Source organism: Camellia sinensis, chromosome 5 (genome assembly GCF_055761805.1).
Source record: "Camellia sinensis isolate YWXY chromosome 5, ASM5576180v1, whole genome shotgun sequence".
Lineage (NCBI taxonomy): Eukaryota > Viridiplantae > Streptophyta > Magnoliopsida > Ericales > Theaceae > Camellia > Camellia sinensis.
The window spans coordinates 62446979-62465205 of record NC_138965.1 but is presented as its reverse complement, the minus strand read 5'-3'; positions in this window follow the sequence as shown (position 1 = coordinate 62465205).

Sequence of the window (18227 nt, the reverse complement as noted above, 5' to 3'; positions counted from 1 at the left end):
TTTTCAATTCTTCATTTTTATTTAATTTCATGCAACTTGTAGCGATCCTAGTTTTGCCACTTCGCTGAGTATGTCGGGGATCAAACTGCCCGGTCAGCTCACGGGGGTCTAAGGGCTGCACCCCTCGACGGGTCCAAGGGCAGCGCCCTGGCGGGGATCGAGCTGTTCGATCAGCTCGCAGGCGTTCAGGGGGCAACGCCCCTTAGCAGGTCCTAGGGTAGTGCCCTAGCGGGGTTGAGGGGCAGTGCCCCCGAAGCAAAAATGCAAAATGCATTAGAAGTTACTTGTCTGCTTGAGCGGCCGTCTATGCGCTCGAGCGGTGAATGTTTGGTTTCAGAAGTTTGATCTATCTGCAAAAGTACTGGGAAAGTGTATTTGACGCTCGAGCGGGGCTTTCCACGCTCGAGCGGACCATGTTATATCAGTTTGTGAATCTGATATTTCAAATCACTTTTGTATATCTCTCTCTAAAAATCCTTTCCTCTCCCTTCTCTCTACATTTCCCTACGCCAAATAGGATCAAAACCTTGATTTCTCAAGATCCATTAGAGTTCTGCCATAAGTTCTTCATCAAAGTTGGTTAACTTTTCGAGGGCTTCGTTGTGTGCGGTGAAGATCAAGTTTCGACACCGTTGATTTTGGGGGTTTCATCTCATTTCTTCTTCAAAACTTGAGGTAGAGATTTTCTTAGAGTTATATATATATTTTTGCAAGATCTAGACGATTTTCGAAATCATCCTTCGATAGCTTTGAAAATTGGTTGTTGATTCAAGAAGTTGAGCAATTTTGAAAGTGGGTTTGTCTCTTGTTTTTTTAAAATGATCTTATGGATTTTGATCTTCATTGATTGAAGAAAAGATGATTTTGGAAAGTTTTCTTTCAAAAGATTTGAGTTGTATAGTTTTGGTGAGAAGACCTAGAATTTGGGGATTCTTTAAAAGAGACTGAAAATCCATGAATGATATTGTTATATTTATTTTGTATGTCAAAATAAATGGATGTGTGGAAAATTTCTTATTTATATTTATATAAATGATGAATTTCAGGGAATGTGAGAATTGTTGTTCATTTTGTAAATTATTGTTCAAAACGTTGAAATAGTCTTGAAATGGCTAATTGTTGAGGATACTTGAGAAGAGAAAATTGTGTTATTCCTTGGATGATGAATTAGAATAAAAATATTTATATTCATCTTGTGTTATTGGCATATCAATTCATTTGATTACATTAAACTTTGAAAGTTGATTTGAAAACTTGCATTGAGAAAAGAATGTTGAGAAATAAGTTTCCATGAATTATGTTTTGGGGTAAATACGGCGGTAAGTCTTGACAGGTGGTATAGATGAAATTGAATAGGTGTCGAGCCTTCCAGTTAATACTGGTAAAAATGACAAATTATAGGTGCTGAGCCTTCTAGCCAATGCTGGAAAAAATGACAAATTGGTTATACTTGTATAGTCTACTTGCAGACACCGACCTAGGGATTACCAGAGTCGTATTTACCGCCCTTGAAATAAATTGTTAAGTTTTGAACAATTGAAATTGCATGATATCATTGAGCATGATGGTTTTCAAAAGATGAAAATGTGATTTATCTTCAAAAAGGGCATAGCATGGCATGTGCATTTCATCTCTTGAGACTTGTATAAGATGTATATACTTTGTTAAGGATTTCCTACTGAGCTTTATGCTCACCCTACGGAATTTTTGTGCAGGAAAAGATGTGGTGATTCCACTCAACTAGGGGCGTGGAAGTATGAGTGTTAGGAGAACAATGCTCTCATTTCCTGTGACTCTGTGTGTAAGCCAAGGGCTGTGTTTGTGTGGGTTTGAATAACCGTTTTGTGTAGCCAGGCTCAAGCCTTGGAAACTTGTAAACCCTCGGGGGTATTTATTTGTTAGTTACTTGTTGTTGGATTAATGTATTGTTGCATGAAGAGCTATTGTATCATGTAATGTAAGTTTGGAGATATTCGATTTTCCTTGAAAGAGCCATGATTGTTGTCTTATCATTTGGGCTAGAGATTTGGGGTGTTACAACTTGGTATCAGAGCTACCGGGTTTGAATAGTTGGAGCTCATGGGAAGTAGTTGTTTAACCACAATGGGTTCATTTAGCATGCTTAGGAAGTGTTAGGCATTTTGTGTCTATGTGATAACATGCTTATGTGACTAAATGGGTATGGGATTGGACTTTTGGGATGTTGTTTGCGCCTGTTAATTCCTTGAGGTCTCATTAGAAGGGTACTCGATCAATACTCGTTCTACTAAGAATTCTTGATTTTTCGTGGGACGGATTTCATCGAAAAAGAACAGTCCGTATGTGTTTACATGACTAAGTGCTTATGTGGAGTGAAATTGAATTGTGTATATGGTAGAGAAATATATAGAATTGTTGTAGTCGAACGTGTGGGTCAAGTTACAAGCACATATGAGTTAATGTGCTAAATTATTTCTCTTGTGTCCTTTATTAGGATGTCAGGAAGGGGTCAAGTTCATGGTGGTAGAGGCGGGAGGTGTGGTAGGGCTCGCCGAGGTGTGCATGAGGTACCGGTCCATAGGGTTTTGGTGAAAGAAGGAGGGTTCGACCAAGCTAATATAACCGAGCAAGCAGGCCAAGCTAATATGGCTGAGCAAGTGGAACAAGCGGGTCAAACCGCAATGGGGGCCCTAGCTTGAGAAATGACAGGGGCTTTAAGAGAGTCTATGAACTTGTTGAGGGTGGAGAATCAAGCCTAAGAGAACACCGCAGAGTCAAGGGCGAGTTTCCTTACTAGAGAGTTCTTGCGGGCCAAACCGGATGAGTTCCATGGTGGTCCCGAGCCCAAGAAAGCGGATGAGTGGCTCAAATAAACTGTGAAGACATTTGAAATGCTTCACACTGAAGATAGTGAACTAAGAGTGACTCTAGCGAGTTACTACCTTAAGGGAGATGCGGGTCAATGGTGGAAATATGTCAAAGGTAGAGTGGAGTTGACATGGGAAGCCTTTGCGGTTGCTTTCCAAGATAAGTACATACCACCCACTGCTAGGGAGAGATTGAGGCAAGAGTTTAAAGGCCTCAAACAACTCCACATGCCCGTGGCCGAGTTTGAGGCGGTCTTCTCTGGTTTGTCCAAATTTGCACCAAAGTTGGTGGCAACGGAAGAGCGCCGTTGCATTGAATTTGAAAAGAAATTGAAAACAAAAATTATGTTCAAGCTTGTCGGAAATATGATTCGAGAATATGATTGTCTTGTGGAGACGGCGACATACGTAGAAATTTCCATACAAGCCGAGGAGGAAAGGCTTTGGAGTTTGAGGTCTAGGGGCCAAGAGTCCCAAGGAGACTATAGGCAGAACCAGAAGAGCAGGAACACCTATCCATCCTAGTCCCAACCATAGCAATCTAGATCCACTTTTCCTTTGCCTAGTGCGGGTCCGGAAAAAAGTGCATCGAGTAGCTTCTCGTGTTTCGAGTGTGGCCAACCGGGTCACAAATCCTTCTCATGCCCATAGAAGGGAGGAGGGCAGTTAATGTTACCACCACCTAACTGATCTCAAAGTCAGTCTCAGTCTCAGAATAAAGGTCAAGGGTTTAATTGTTATCAGTGTGGTCAACCGGGGCATATGAAGAGAACATGCCCACAGTTTGAAGGCGCATTTGGCGCATTAGGGTCGAGGCAGACTCAGAGCCACCAGCAGTCTCAATCAGTCCAAGCTTCGTGAGTTAATCAGGGAGCCATTTCGGCTCAGTCAGTACAACAGGCCTATGCTCCGAGAGGGGAGCAAGTCAATCAGGGGCCATAAGGGCGCGTGTATGCTGTTACCGTGCCAGAACAGTTGCCAGAATCCTCAGTTGTGAGAGGTATTTTTGTTGTGTGTAATACTTTGGCTAATGTATTGATAGACACGGGTGCGTCTCATTCATTTATATCTACTACATTTGTTTCTGCATTAGGGTTAGAGGTAGCACAGTTAGTACCTCCACTAAAAGTAGAGTCACCTGTTGGGAGTACAGTTGATTTAGATTGGGGTTGTCGTGATTGTGAAATAGAAGTTGCCGGGCGTCGACATCCGTTTGCTTTTGTGTTGCTAGATATGTCGAGTTTTGATGTCATTTTAGGCATGGACTGGTTGTGTTCTTATCAAGCTGTGATTGATTATTACTGTCAAAGAGTTACAGTGTGCACATTGGGTGGTGATCGTTTCTATTTTTTGGGGAATCAAGTTGATAGAGCCTTGTCATCAGTTGTTGACCCTCGTAGTAGGAGTAAGCTTAGTGGCCTTCTTGCAACTCTCTTTGATAGTGAGAGTGACAGGGCTTGTGTTAAGTTACCAAGGGTAGTTTGTGAATACTCGGATGTCTTTCCAGAAGATCTTACTAGTTTACCACCTCATCGGGAGATCGAGTTCTCCATTGAATTAGTGTCTGGCACGGCACCGATTTCCATGTCACCATATAGATTTGCACCCGCCGAATTGCATGAGTTGAAGATTCAACTCCAAGAACTTTTAGACAAGGGCTTCATTCACCCTAGTACATCGCCTTGGGAAGTGCCGGTTCTCTTTGCGAAGAAGAAGGAAGGGTCATTGCGGTTGTGTATTGATTACTGCAAGTTGAATAGAGTTACAGTTAAGAACAAGTATCCTCTCCCCAGAATAGATGATTTGTTTGACTAACTTAGAGGGTCTCGTTGCTTCTCAAAAATAGATTTGAGGTCGGGGTACCATCGATTGAGAGTCCGGGAGGAGGACATTCAGAAGATGGCTTTTCATACTCGTTATGGCCACTATGAATTCCTTGTAATGCCTTTTGGGTTAACCAATGCACCAGCTTCCTTTATGGATTTGATGAACAAAATTTTTCGGGAATTCTTGGACCGTTTTGTGGTTGTCTTTGTGGACGACATCTTGATTTATTCAACCTCTGAAGAGGAACACGAGACTCACTTGCAGGTAGTGCTAGGTTTACTTAGTGAGCACCAATTGTACGCCAAATTTGAAAAATGGGAGTTTTGGTTAACAAAGGTGAAGTTTTTGGGGGCATGTAGTGTCTAGAGAGGGAGTGGCTGTGGACTCCTTAAAGATAGATGCCGCACAGGATTGGGAACAACCCAAGAATGTTTTTGAAATCTAGAGTTTCTTGGGATTAGCGGGGTATTACCAACGTTTTGTAAAGGACTTCTCTAGACTAGCTGCACCTTTGACTAGGTTGACTAGAAAGGGTATCAAATTTGCATCGAGTGAGGCGTGTGAAAAGTCATTCCAAGAGCTTAAGACTAGATTGACTATCGCACCAGTTTTGATAATTCCAGAAAGGGGTTCGAATTACACTGTCTATTGTGATGCGTCCGGGGATGGACTTGGTTGTGTCTTGATGCAAGAGGGAAAAGTTGTGGCCTACGATTCACGACAATTGAAAATTCATGAGAAAAATTACCCCACCCATGATCTAGAATTAGCACCGGTGATTTTGGCTTTGAAAATTTGGAGGCATTATTTGTATGGTGAGAAGTATGAGGTTTTCTCCGATCATAAGAGTCTAAAGTATTTGTTTTCTCAAAAAGACTTGAATTTACGACAACGGAGGTGGATGAAATTTATGGAGGATTATGACTTTGAGTTACACTATCATCTAGGAACGGCCAATGTGGTGACCGATGCCTTGAGTTGAAAATCTATGAGTAGTTTGGCAAGTGTGGCCATCCGGGAATGGGATATGCTAGATGTTATTGGCAAGTTTGATTTGCACTTGGGTGTGTCCCGAGAGAGTGCTACATTGTTTACTTTGAATGCTCAACCTACCTTGGTTAGTAAGGTCATGGAGGCACAACGAGGAGACCGTGATGTGGAATCAATCCGTGTTAAGATTTCCAATGGAAAGGAAGAGAAAGGTTTGAATGTTCACTCAGATTTGAGTGTACGTTACCTAGACCGTTTGTTTGTACCAGAATCTTATGGAGAGGAAGTACTTCGAGAGTTCCATCACTCACGCCTTGCGGTACACTTGGGAGGCACTAAAATGTATCATGATCTTAGTCATCAGTTTTGGTGGAGGGGTATGAAACGGGATGTTGCTTTATTTGTATCGAAGTGCCTTACTTGTCAACAAGTGAAGGCTGAACATCGAAGACCAGCGGGTTTGTTACAACTCTTACTGATAGCCGAGTGGAAATGGGAGCGTGTTACCATGGATTTTGTAGTTGGGCTTCCTAGAACACAACGAGGCAATGACGCCATTTGGGTGATTGTTGATAGGTTGACTAAGTCTACCCATTTCATTTCGATGTGCACCAGCGACTTAGTTGAATGCTTGGCAGAGTTGTACATTAGAGAGATAGTTCGACTTCATGGAGTCCCTGTGACTATTATGTCAGATAGGGATCCTCGTTTTACTGCCCGGTTATGGCAAAGCCTTTAAGAGGCGTCGGGACTAAGTTGACTCTTAGCACCGCTTATCATCCTCAATCCGATGAACAGTCGGAAAGTACCATTCAGATTTTGGAGGACAATCTTAGAGCTTGTGTCCTTGATTTTAAAGGGCCTTGGGAAAGGCACTTACCATTGATTGAGTTTGCTTACAACAATAGTTACCAAGCTAGTATTAGGATGGCACCATTTGAGGCCTTGTATGGCCGACCTTGTAAATCACCGGTTTGTTGGGCCGAAGTGGGTGACACACCGTTAGTGAGTTTGGAAATTGTTAGAGAGACAACCGAGAAAGGTGTTCTCATTTGGAAGAGGTTAGCTACGGCCCAAAGTCGGCAAAAGAGTTATGTCGATAAGAGGAGATGATCTTTATCTTTTGAAGTTGGTGACCATGTGTTTCTAAAAATCTCACCAAAGCGGGGTTTGATGAGATTTGGTAAGAGTGGTAAATTATCTCCAAGGTTCATTAGGCCTTTTGAGATCTTGGAGCGAATTGGGGAAGTGGCATACCGGTTAGCTTTACTGCCACAACTTTCAGGAGTTCACAACACATTTCACATAGCTATGCTTAGGAAGTATGAACCCGACCCTTCTCATGTGCTTGATTGGGCTGACTTGGAGGTAGATGAGGATGTCTCTTATGAAGACCGACCGGTTCAAATATTAGACACTCAGGAGAAAGTGCTACAGGGCAAAACTGTACGGTTGGTAAAGGTGTTGCGGAGACACCATGGGGTTGAAGAAGCAACGTAGGAACAGAAGGCGGAAGTCCGCTCCAAATATCCAGATTTATTTGAAAATGATTAAGTTGGTTTTTTTTGTAATATTCCCTAGTGTTAAGGGAGACGTATTTAAAGTTGTTAACCAATGTTGATATGTGCGTTGTTGTTTTAAGCATAAGGTTGTTTAGAGTTGCTATTACTTTTTGAAAAATTTCATGTTTATGCGTATTTGGGAGGTTGTTGTTAATGAGATAACCATGGTGGAAATGGTGGAATTTGGTTGAGAGTTAATATTGTGATTTGAAAATGAAATAGCGTGGTTTTGATCGCTAGAAACCCTTTGTTTGGGTAGTTTGATTTGAAATTTCAGGGGCAAAATTCTTTAAAGGGGGAAGGTTGTAGCGATCCCAGTTTTGCCACTTCGCTGAGTATGTCGGGGATCGAGCTGCCCGGTCAGCTCGCGGGGTTCCAGGGGGCAACGCCCCTTGGCGAGTCCGAGGGTAGCGCCCTGGCGAGGATCGAGCTATCCGATCAGCTCGCAGGGGTCCAGGGCGTAGCGCCCTGGCGGGGTTGAGGGGTAGCGCCCCCGAAGCAAAAATGTAAAATGTATTAGAAGTTGCTTGTCCGCTCGAGCGGCCGTCTATGCGCTCGAGTGGAGAATGTTTGGTTTTAGAAGTTTGATATGTCTGCAAAAGTACTAGAAAAGTGTATTTGACGCTCGAGTGGGGCTTTCCACGCTTAAGCGGACCATGTTATATCAGTTCGTGAGTATGATATTCCAGATTACTTTTGTATATCTCTCTCTAAAAACCCTTTCCTCTCCTTTCTCTCTACATTTCCCTACGCCAAATAGGATCAAAACATTGATTTCTCAAGATCCATTAGAGTTCTACCATAAGTTCTTCATCAAAGTTGGCTAACTTTTCGAGGGCTTCGTTGTGTGCGGTGAAGATCGAGTTTCAACACCGTTGATTTTGGGGGTTTGATCTCATTTCTTCTTCAAAACTTGAGGTAGGGATTTTCTTAGAGTTATATATATATATATATATATTTTGCAAGATCTAGATGATTTTCGAAATCACCATTCGATAACTTTGAAAATTGATTGTTGATTCAAGAAATTGAGTGATTTTGAAAGTGGATTTGGTTCTTGTTCTTTTAAAATGATCTTATGGGTTTTGATCTTCGTTGATTGATGAAAATATGATTTTGGAAAGTTTTCTTTCAAAAGATTTGAGTTGTATAGTTTTGGTGAGAAGACCTAGAATTTGGGGATTCTTTAAAAGAGACTGAAAATTCATGAATGGTATTGTTATATTTATTTTGTGTGCCAAAATAAATGAATGTTTGGAAAATTTCTTATTTATATTTATATAAATGATGAATTTTAGGGAATATGAGAATTGTTGTTCATTTTGTAAATTATTGTTCAAAACGTTGAAATAGTCTTGAAATGACTAATTGTTGAGGATACTTGAGAAGAGAGAATTGTGTTATTCCTTGAATGATGAATTGGAATAAAAGTATTTATATTCATCTTGTGTTATTGGCATATTAATTCATTTGATTGCATTAAACTTTGAAAGTTGATTTGAAAACTTGCATTGAGAAAAGAATGTTGAGAAACAAGTTTCCATGAATTGGTTTGGGGGTAAATACGGTGGTAAGTCTTGACAAGTGGTCTAGGTGAAATTGAATAAGTGTCGAGCCTTCCAGTACTGGTAAAAATGACAAATTATAGGTGTCGAGCCTTCTAGTCAATGTTGGTAAAAATGACAAATTGGTAGTACTTGTATAGTCTACTTGCAGACACCGACCTAGGGATTACCAGAGTCGTATTTACCGCCCTTGAAATAAATTGTTAAGTTTTGAACAATTGCAATTGCATGATATCATTGAGCATGATGGTTTTCAAAAGATGAAAATGTGATTTATCTTCAAAAAGGGCATAGCATAGCATGTGCATTTCATCTCTTGAGACTTGTATAAAATGTATATACTTTGTTAAGAATTTCCTACTGAGCTTTATGCTCACCCTACGGGATTTTTGGGCAAAAAAAGATGTGGTGATCCCATCCAACTAGGGGCGTGGAAGTATGTGTGTTGGGAGTACAATGCTCTCATTTGATGTGACTCTGTGTGTAAGCCAAGGGCTGTGTTTATGTGGGTTTGAATAATCGTTTTGTGTAACCAAGCTCAAGCCTTGGAAACTTGTAAACCCTTGGGGATATTTATTTGTTTATTTACTTGTTGTTGGATTAATGTATTGTTGCATGACGAACTATTGTATAATGTAATGTAAGTTTGGAGATTTATATTCGGTTATCCTTAAAAGTGCCATGATTGTTGTCTTATCATTTGGGCTAGAAATTTGGGGTGTTACACAACTTGTGATAAGTGGCAATTTATTTGAATAATACATATTATTTCTGTTTTGTTTCTTCTTTATTTAATTATCTCAAAGGAAGTTCTTAATCTGTTTAAAGCATTGAACTCAACCACAAGTTTGATCTTTTTGTGATTGTGTGAAAATTAATTTAAATTAATCATTGTGGATTAGGTTTAAACCAAAATTTTACCAACAACCATAATTAATCTCCTATAAATAATTTCTAAATAATTGACAAAAGCAATAAATGTAGAATTTTAAATTTATTAAGTAGGTGTAAAAAAATGTTGACTATGAAAAGAAACAAATCATGTGCATTTAGAATAGGTCCAAATAGGGGTGAGTATTAGTTCAAAAAAGAAAAAAAAAATGGGGGGTGAGTATGGTGGTGCATATTTGGTCAAATGATTGAGAAAAATCAACTCATTTGGTGATAAATGTGGTCTTCAAGTTTTTATTATAATGATATATGTGTAGGAGTTGAGAGAGCTCTAATTTATAGGTCTGAGCCTCTTTATTTTGTAGGTCGAGTGTTATTTTTGTAAGGGTTATATCTTTTTATATGAAATAAGTTTAAGGGCATTTTATTTACATATAATGTTATTACTTTTGAATAACATATTGTATATTCACTCAATTTAGATATTGAATATAGAATGTATGTAATTGGAGAATCTCTTATACTGAATGACATTATACAATCTACATATATATATATATATATAGATGAGAGAATCTCTTTTGATTATATTTATTATTGTCTTTTCTTTTATTATTTATGATTATTTCTCATGAGTCGTGTTATGAAAATTTGGGATGTGACAGGTTAACGGTCTTTTTATATATATATATATATATTTTTTTTTTCATTCTTATTGTACTGAAACCCTAAATTCCTCTTACTTTTCTCTCTTGATTTTCTTGCAACGGGAGAGAGACGACAATGGTTGCCTTACCTCTCTGATCTCTCTCTCATCTCCTTCCACCTCCCTTCGATCTTCCTCTTAACTTAGATTTGATGTTTTCTTCATTAGTCTGGCCATCACCACTTTACTTTCTTCATATTCGAGAAAAAAACTTTAAGATCTAATTTCAAATCTTCTCACAGTTCAAAAGCCGAGGATAGATACTGCATTTGTTTCACGATGACCACCTGAACCGCAATGTTCTACCGCAACTAATGGATGTGCGGTCTTCAGATTCTAAGTTGAAGGTGGAGTTTTGGATAAATTGGGTGGTGACTTAGATCTGATTTTTGGTTTGATTTTTTAATTTTTGTTTTGTTGATGTAATAATACTTCATGTGTAAAGGTTTGTTTCCCTTTCTTGTGAGGACTTTTTCTCCTTGTTTACAGAGGTTTGGATCCTTTCTTCTACCAATGTTGTTTATCTCTTTTTGAAATCTTTTAATACTGTTGTACCAGATTAATCCAATCTTTTATCAATTTTGTAATGAAGATTTTCTTCCCGATCTTAAAAAAATAAAAAAATTCTTGTTGTACTATTAGCCACAAAGAATCTCAAACCATGATAGTTTTAGAGCAAAAGAATAAAACAATTTAAATCTCAAAACTTGATAATTATTGAATTAATTACATCAAGTCCTACCTACTAGTAACCAACATCATCATATCCCATATATCTATGCACTTGTATATATACGTTCATCTCTTCAACTATAAAACTAAACAAATGCTCTCTTTTGGAGAAGGATAAGATGGGCTAAAACTAATATATTTTATAATGAATGGAGTAAAAATTTATAAATATATAGATAATAAGGTAAGATGATATTCACAAATAAATATAATAGTCTTAATGTAATTAACCCATAATTTTAAGGCAAATGCTAAAGAGTGCCTCTCTGGGGCATTGGTTAGAGTGATTCTATTTACCCTTACCTTTTTACTTTGGCCTCCCCCACTTCTTTGAACCCCCACCAGCTAAATAAGTCCCATTCATTTTCTCTTTAAACCCCCGCCTTAATTCCAATTATGTCCTCTCCCTAACCAACCACTAACAACTCCGGCTACACCCTCCTTTTTTCTACTACCCATTTGCCCCTTGCATAGTTCTTCATCTCCATCAATCCACCATACCTCTTCTTCACCAAATTCACAGACTTACTTCCTTTCAATTTCACCCCATATAGCTTTGAGTTCTTTGTCGCTGCCAAAGGGGGTCAACAACTTCTCCATAAACAACAATAACATACTCATCGGCGACTTCATGTTCTCCTTCCTTAATGTCGCTAAGCAATCGAACATCGATTGAACCACCACATAGGACCATCTTTGCCTATTCTGTGGTGTTACAATAAAGTTCCCCTGAATTTTGACTTGTTTCTTCAGTGGAGATAGATTCAATTCGTGTTCTTGTGTTTTGTTGTTGTTGTTGTAGTTGTTGTTGTTGTTGTTGTTGTTGTTGTTGTTGTTGTTCTTCTTCTTCTTCTTCTTCTTCTTCTTTCTCAGATTTGATTATCTCAACTCAGCGTAGGCTATGTACTTGGGTCCTTTTTTTCATGACAAAGCTTTCTATTGTGAGTTAGAGAAAATTGGGTTTTTGATCATTCCCGAATTGGGAGAGGATCAGAGATTTGGGATCGAGGGAAGTGAAGAGACAATCGAGGGTTTTTTTTTGTTAGAAAGTTTGCAGTAGAGAGCTTCTATTAGCCCTTACCATCGTCAATGAAATTGAAGCTTTGTTTTGTTTTCTTAGGTAGTGATAGCGGTGGTTGGGGATGACCGGAAGGTGGACGGCCGGTGTTGAGGGTGACGAGAAGGTGGACAACTGGTGTTGGAGGTGAGAAGGGTGAACAATGGCTGTCAAGTGATAGGGATTGCTGGTGGAATTAGGGTTAGGGTTTGGTAAATTAGGGTTAGAGGGTTAGAAATGAGGGTAGAAATGAAATTTTATCTTTGGACAAAATTGGAATAAAAAAAATTGAAAGAGAAGGGGGTCCTAAGAAAATAAGTAGAGGTAAATAACAGCTTTCATTGTTTAATATTGAGATTAAGTTGAAAAGTGTCTTGTGAAATTGTTAAAAAGTGTATTGATTTCAATAAAAAAAAAATACATTAAATTCAATAATTAAAAGGGGGGGAGGCACCAATAAATCCCAAATTTGAATGCGTTGAACCATTTAGTGATACATTTTATTTTGTAGACTGAAAAGTCCCATTTGAATATTAATTACATAGATACCCATGTAATTAACACGTGACCTGTCTTTGGTAGAGGGTAAATTTGAGTTTTTAGTGATGTTGTAGTCACAAAAATGCCCCAAAGCTTACTATAGCCTTTTTATGTTTTTCTTCTATCTCGAACAAAATGTCGAGATCTAATGGAAACTTTTGGGTTTCTATCCCAATGTTAGTGATTAGGATCCTCATCCTGTGTGATTGAATCTTCACATTTGGCAATGTTGACCCTTCAATATTCAATCCCAAAATAACATTGCACACGACTCACAAAAACCATAGAAACCCCAAAACCCCTATGCAGCGTTAACATTTGCAGAAGCAATTTGCCGTGAGAACTGAGGATTCTTGACCTCTGCTCGTCGGTGAGACCATAACGTTGGTGAATTAACGTCATCAGTGATTCGGCGTTGGCGTGGGTGTCGTTGTGCGATGGCAATAGGTATGTGAATTTGTGATGTTGATTTGAATATGTGAGGGTTAATGTTGGACAACGGAGATTATTTGTGTTTGTAAGTTGTATTGTGGGTTGAAGTTACGAATTTTTTTAGTTTTTAATGATGTTATTCTATGCCAAAATCGAAAATAATAGTTGTATGCCTTTTGATGGATGAAATGTTGTGATGTTGTGTTTACTGTTTGCGTAAAATGTAATGTCAATGTGTTTATGTGCTGTAACAACACTGTTTGTCAGGGAAATATAAGTTTCAGATGCATGTTATTTTTTGAGATGGACGAGTAATGATGTATGCATGTTGTAAGTTGGAGTTGTGTGATATTTTTATTGTGTGTGGGTGTGACTACTGTGATTTTGGTGTAGGTGGATGTTAGTGATTGCACACGTGAGAACTCTATGTGGGTTGTGTTTATGTTTGTTTGGGTAGTTGTCCAGTAGTATGCAAACATGGTAGATGTTAGGTGTATTTGAATGTTTAATTTAATTCTGATCTCGGAACATGGTGGGAATGTTGTTGATGGGCAGTCGCGATGTATTTTTATTGCTAGTGTTTGGGAATGTGATTGCGCATTGACCATGTAGGTGTAGGTGTTGTGTTGTATATGGCTAGGTGTGTGTGGGGTTAGCAGTTGTTGTAAAATATGATGTTGCAACGGTAGTGAGGGTAACAAATGTATGCGTGTAAGATATTTGTTTATGATTGATTCGGTTACTCGTAATGTTATTGTTTGTGGAGGTGTGGTTTGGTGGTTATAGGTGGCTATGGCATTTAATATTTTGGGGTTATCAGAGTCCGTTTATGTTATGTTATGCATTTGTTATTTTGTACATATGATTTATGTTGTCAAGTTGTTCTGTGTCTGATGTAAGTGGTTGGAGAGGCTATGATGATATTGTAATTTAGTGCTAATTGGAGGATAAAGGGTTTGAAAATATGGGTAGGTGTGCAGATGTTTGTATTGTTGTTCTGTTAAGGTAGTCGTTACCCCAAATGGTATGTTGGAAAACGTAAGATAATTGCTTTATGATTAGTTGGAGAAGTTGTTATGATGTTATTGGGTGTTAGCGGGGAGACTACGTGATTAATTTAATGAGGTGGGTTTGATATGTAGTTTAATTGCTTTAGATTTTGTAACATAGTGGCGATGTTGTTTGGTATTACTTGCGGGTGTGATGTGCGAAATTTGTTGTGTATACGGCTGCTTAGTGTATGTTCATGTTGAGATGGAAGTCGTTATGTTGCCATCGAATACGGTCGGGTTTGTAGGGTAAACGTTAATGAAAATTGTGTGAACACTTGATGTTGCAACCAAATATGTAAGTGTTTTAAATACTCTGAATTCAATGTGCATTATTTACTTACACGCACACGTGTCCATGGTGGGAAATATTGGACATACAAAATAATCATATTTTTTGGTTTACGTGTTTATCATACATTGTTATGTATTGTTTGGTAAAGTTTACAGGATTCAACTAGTTGTTGTATTGGTGCAATGTGTCATATGTTTGTTGTCATTTCGTGTATGTCATAACTTTTTTTTTATTCAACAAGTTCCCGTACGTTGTTGGTTGCAATACAGTTATGTAAATTGGTCGGAGTAGTTTGATTACGGAGCGTGCTATGCTTTTCCATGTGTTTTTGTTTTTTATTTTGTGAATCCCGTTTAAGTATGATACTGTACTTATTGTGGCAGGTAATGCCGAACGGGATGGATCAGCCCACAAGTCTGGGAGGAGAACACCACGTTCGCCATTTTCTGTCCAGATGTCAACGAGAATGGCGACGAGAAGACAGACACAACTATCGTTCAAGATTTAAAAAAATGGTTACCGATGCTGGAAGGAAAATGGAAGTCGATACGTCAAAGCTAATGTATCGTTCCAATGTGGCTGGTGTGATTAAGACTATACTGGAGTTGAAGCTCACTACGTGATAGATCTGACAACTACAAAAGACGTCATTTTGGCTGATGGTAGAGGCGATCCACGTCTACAATCTGAGTCTGAAGGCATTCAAAAAATGTGATGTGACGGTGTGAAGTTTAATTCTATTGTACAACCCAGCAAACAAGAAATTTTACATTGGCGGAAGTGGGCTACCTTTACGAAACAACAACATCCGGTTAATTTTTTGAGGTTTAATGTGGGAAAGAAACGCTGGATCTTTCACATGGGGTGAAGATGCTATCTAATTTTATACAATAGCGGTGTCCAAATGTTGGCCGAATCTCCTCCAAAGTGATTAAAGATTTACTCGTAAAAGCAATGTGTGGACAGCTCCATCGAGGTATGGCCAATAGTTTACACTAATGAGTCAGTATGTATTTTGTTAATTATGTTGTAATGGATGTGATTTTTTGTAGGTGAATTGTGGTAAACTAGCTGCTACAATTGTCAAACATTATTTCGTGAAGTTGAGTCTGGTCGAAGTTACGCCCAAGAAGGATGAGACAGTAGTCTTAGAGGTTGAGCCGGTGAGTTCGTGGGATGGTGTTAAAGGGGGGGATGATGTGGAACCAATTTTTGACTATTGGAAACCTGATTCGCTACATGGAGAGGATGCTGAATTCAAGCCGATTAATACCCCGGATGGTAAACATAATGGACAGAGTGATTGTAACAAGAAGGAGTCCATTAAGATGTTAGCTGCAGGGAAAACGTAGCCGGTACTGTTCCGTAACCTACTAGACCTATCAAGCACACCTATTGAGGAAACCATCTGTAATGACACAAATGAAGCCACTAAGCAACTCAACAGTGCTTCACATAGAATTAAAGAGCAGGAAAGCGAAGTTAGAGCCAAGTCTAAACGTGTTCGGGAGTTGGATGGTAGGGTTGAGTCAATGGAGAGGATGCTTGGTGCATAGGCTTTGAATCTGTTTATTGGGTTAGATAGTGGTATAGTGGTGAAGGACGCTAAAATCGCACGGCTGAACAAGCTGGTCGGGCAAATAGAAGAAACAATACATAATTTGGAAGATCACGTTGACGATCGTGAGGTTCATGCAGTCACACAATCAGTTGTGAAGGATGTCTCAAACATAAGAACACCATTAGACTGTCTGACGGAAAAGGCCAGTGGGTCAGCGAACGTGACAAGCAGCAGTAGTGTGAAACATTCTACGTCACCGAGTAGCACTTCCGTCCTTATTGTTCAAGTAGCAACTGAATGTGTTTCAGTTATGGACGAGTTGAAAGTTGTTAATGAACGAGGTGTGAAGCCTGCTGGACACGGATTCCTTCCATCATTAGGTGACAATGAACACCCTCCCTTATGCAAGTCATGGTGGGCCAGGAAGTTGGTGTTGATTGTGTAGTTAGTGGGGACAGTGTGAAACATTTGCACTATATGCCCGAACCGTTGATGACATCGCTGATAAGGTGTGTTAAGAACAAGCCAATGCGGGAATTCAAACTGTCTGATTATCACACCAAGTTTATTAGCACGAGGTTGGTAGATGACAGTGTTAAGGTCAAAATTTTTGACGGAATGCTTGTCACGACCCGAACCCGCCCCTATGGGTTAAGGCCATAACCGGCCAGTAATCACGAGATTACCTACGGCCTCAAACCAAATAAGACAAAACTCATAAGAGTAAAGGGGCCAAACGGAAGTAAATTTAAAACTTTGTCCATAGAGCCGTGCTTATATACACATTATAACATTCCACATTTACATATGTTAATAACTCACAACAGAAAGTATAGTAGCATAAGGTTCTGTACAGACAGGATCATTCAAATCTAAGTCATCCAAACAAAACTATACACAGATGTATACTAAAGTCCTCGCCAACATGACAAAATACACAGAAAGGCAAAAGGGCGAAGATGTGTCTTGTGCGTGAGACGCAAGGACTAACTCTTCAAAACTTTGGTTGTTCCATACAGACTTTACTGAGGCTGGGTCTGGACCTCTCTTGGCTCACCTACAAACACATGAATGAGCATGAGCGAAAGCCCAGTGAATAATATCAAATAAAAAAATATACATTTGAACAATATACATCAAATGGCCTTGGGCCCAATTTATATTTCTAACTAGTACATACATACATAGACATATGTAAGTTAAGTAACTGCGGTTCCAAACACATCATACGGCCTTGGGCCCAATTCATTAGTATCATTCAGGTCAAACTGGCCTTTGGCCCATTCGTACTTTTGTTCACGTCAAACTGGCCTTTGGCCCATTCATTCATGTCGAACTGGTCTTTGGCCCATTCGTTTATGTCAAACTGGCCTTTGGCCCATTCAAATGACAAACTATTATTCGTGTCAAACTATCATTCGTGTCAAACTGTTATTCGTGCCAAACTGTTATTCGTGTCAAACTAGCCTTTGGCCCATTCAATCTTTTATGTCAAACTGGCCTCTGGCCCATTCATTCATGTCAAAATGGCCTCTAGCCCATTCATTCATGTCAAACTGGCCTCTAGCCCATTCATTCATTCTTGTCAAAACGGCCTCTGGCCCATTCATTTGGTATAGCAAACATTGTCCACCAATCGAATCAACGAATCTTATAAAACTTACATGGACGTAAGCAATTGGACAATAACATATTTCAGATATCTTTGTTAGATATTACTCACAGTGATCGGCTGATTGATTTGCCCTGGAGCTTGACCCTACACATCATATAACACATATGGGTCACAACCGATTCAATCTGTCCTTAATTCACATATTCCTCTTTAGGCTTAATTCTTATTCTTCTAACTCATTTACTATGCTCAATGTATGCCTAAGAGTATTTAGAAGTGAAAGGGAACGGAAAATGGAACACAGAATGCATTTTCAAAATTTCAAAAAGCAGGGTCTTCGCTCGAGCATGGACCTCCCCGCTCGAGCGGACCCCTGAGGTCTGCAAAAGTACTGGATGCATCAAATTTACGCTCGAGCGTAAAGTCTGGTGCTTGAGCTGAAGGTCTGTCTATATAGCTCCCCGCTCGAGCGTGGACTTCCCCGCTCGAGCAGACATCCAAGTCTGCAAAAATACTGGGAGCACGAAATTCACGCTCGAGCGTCAGTTTCCCTGCTCGA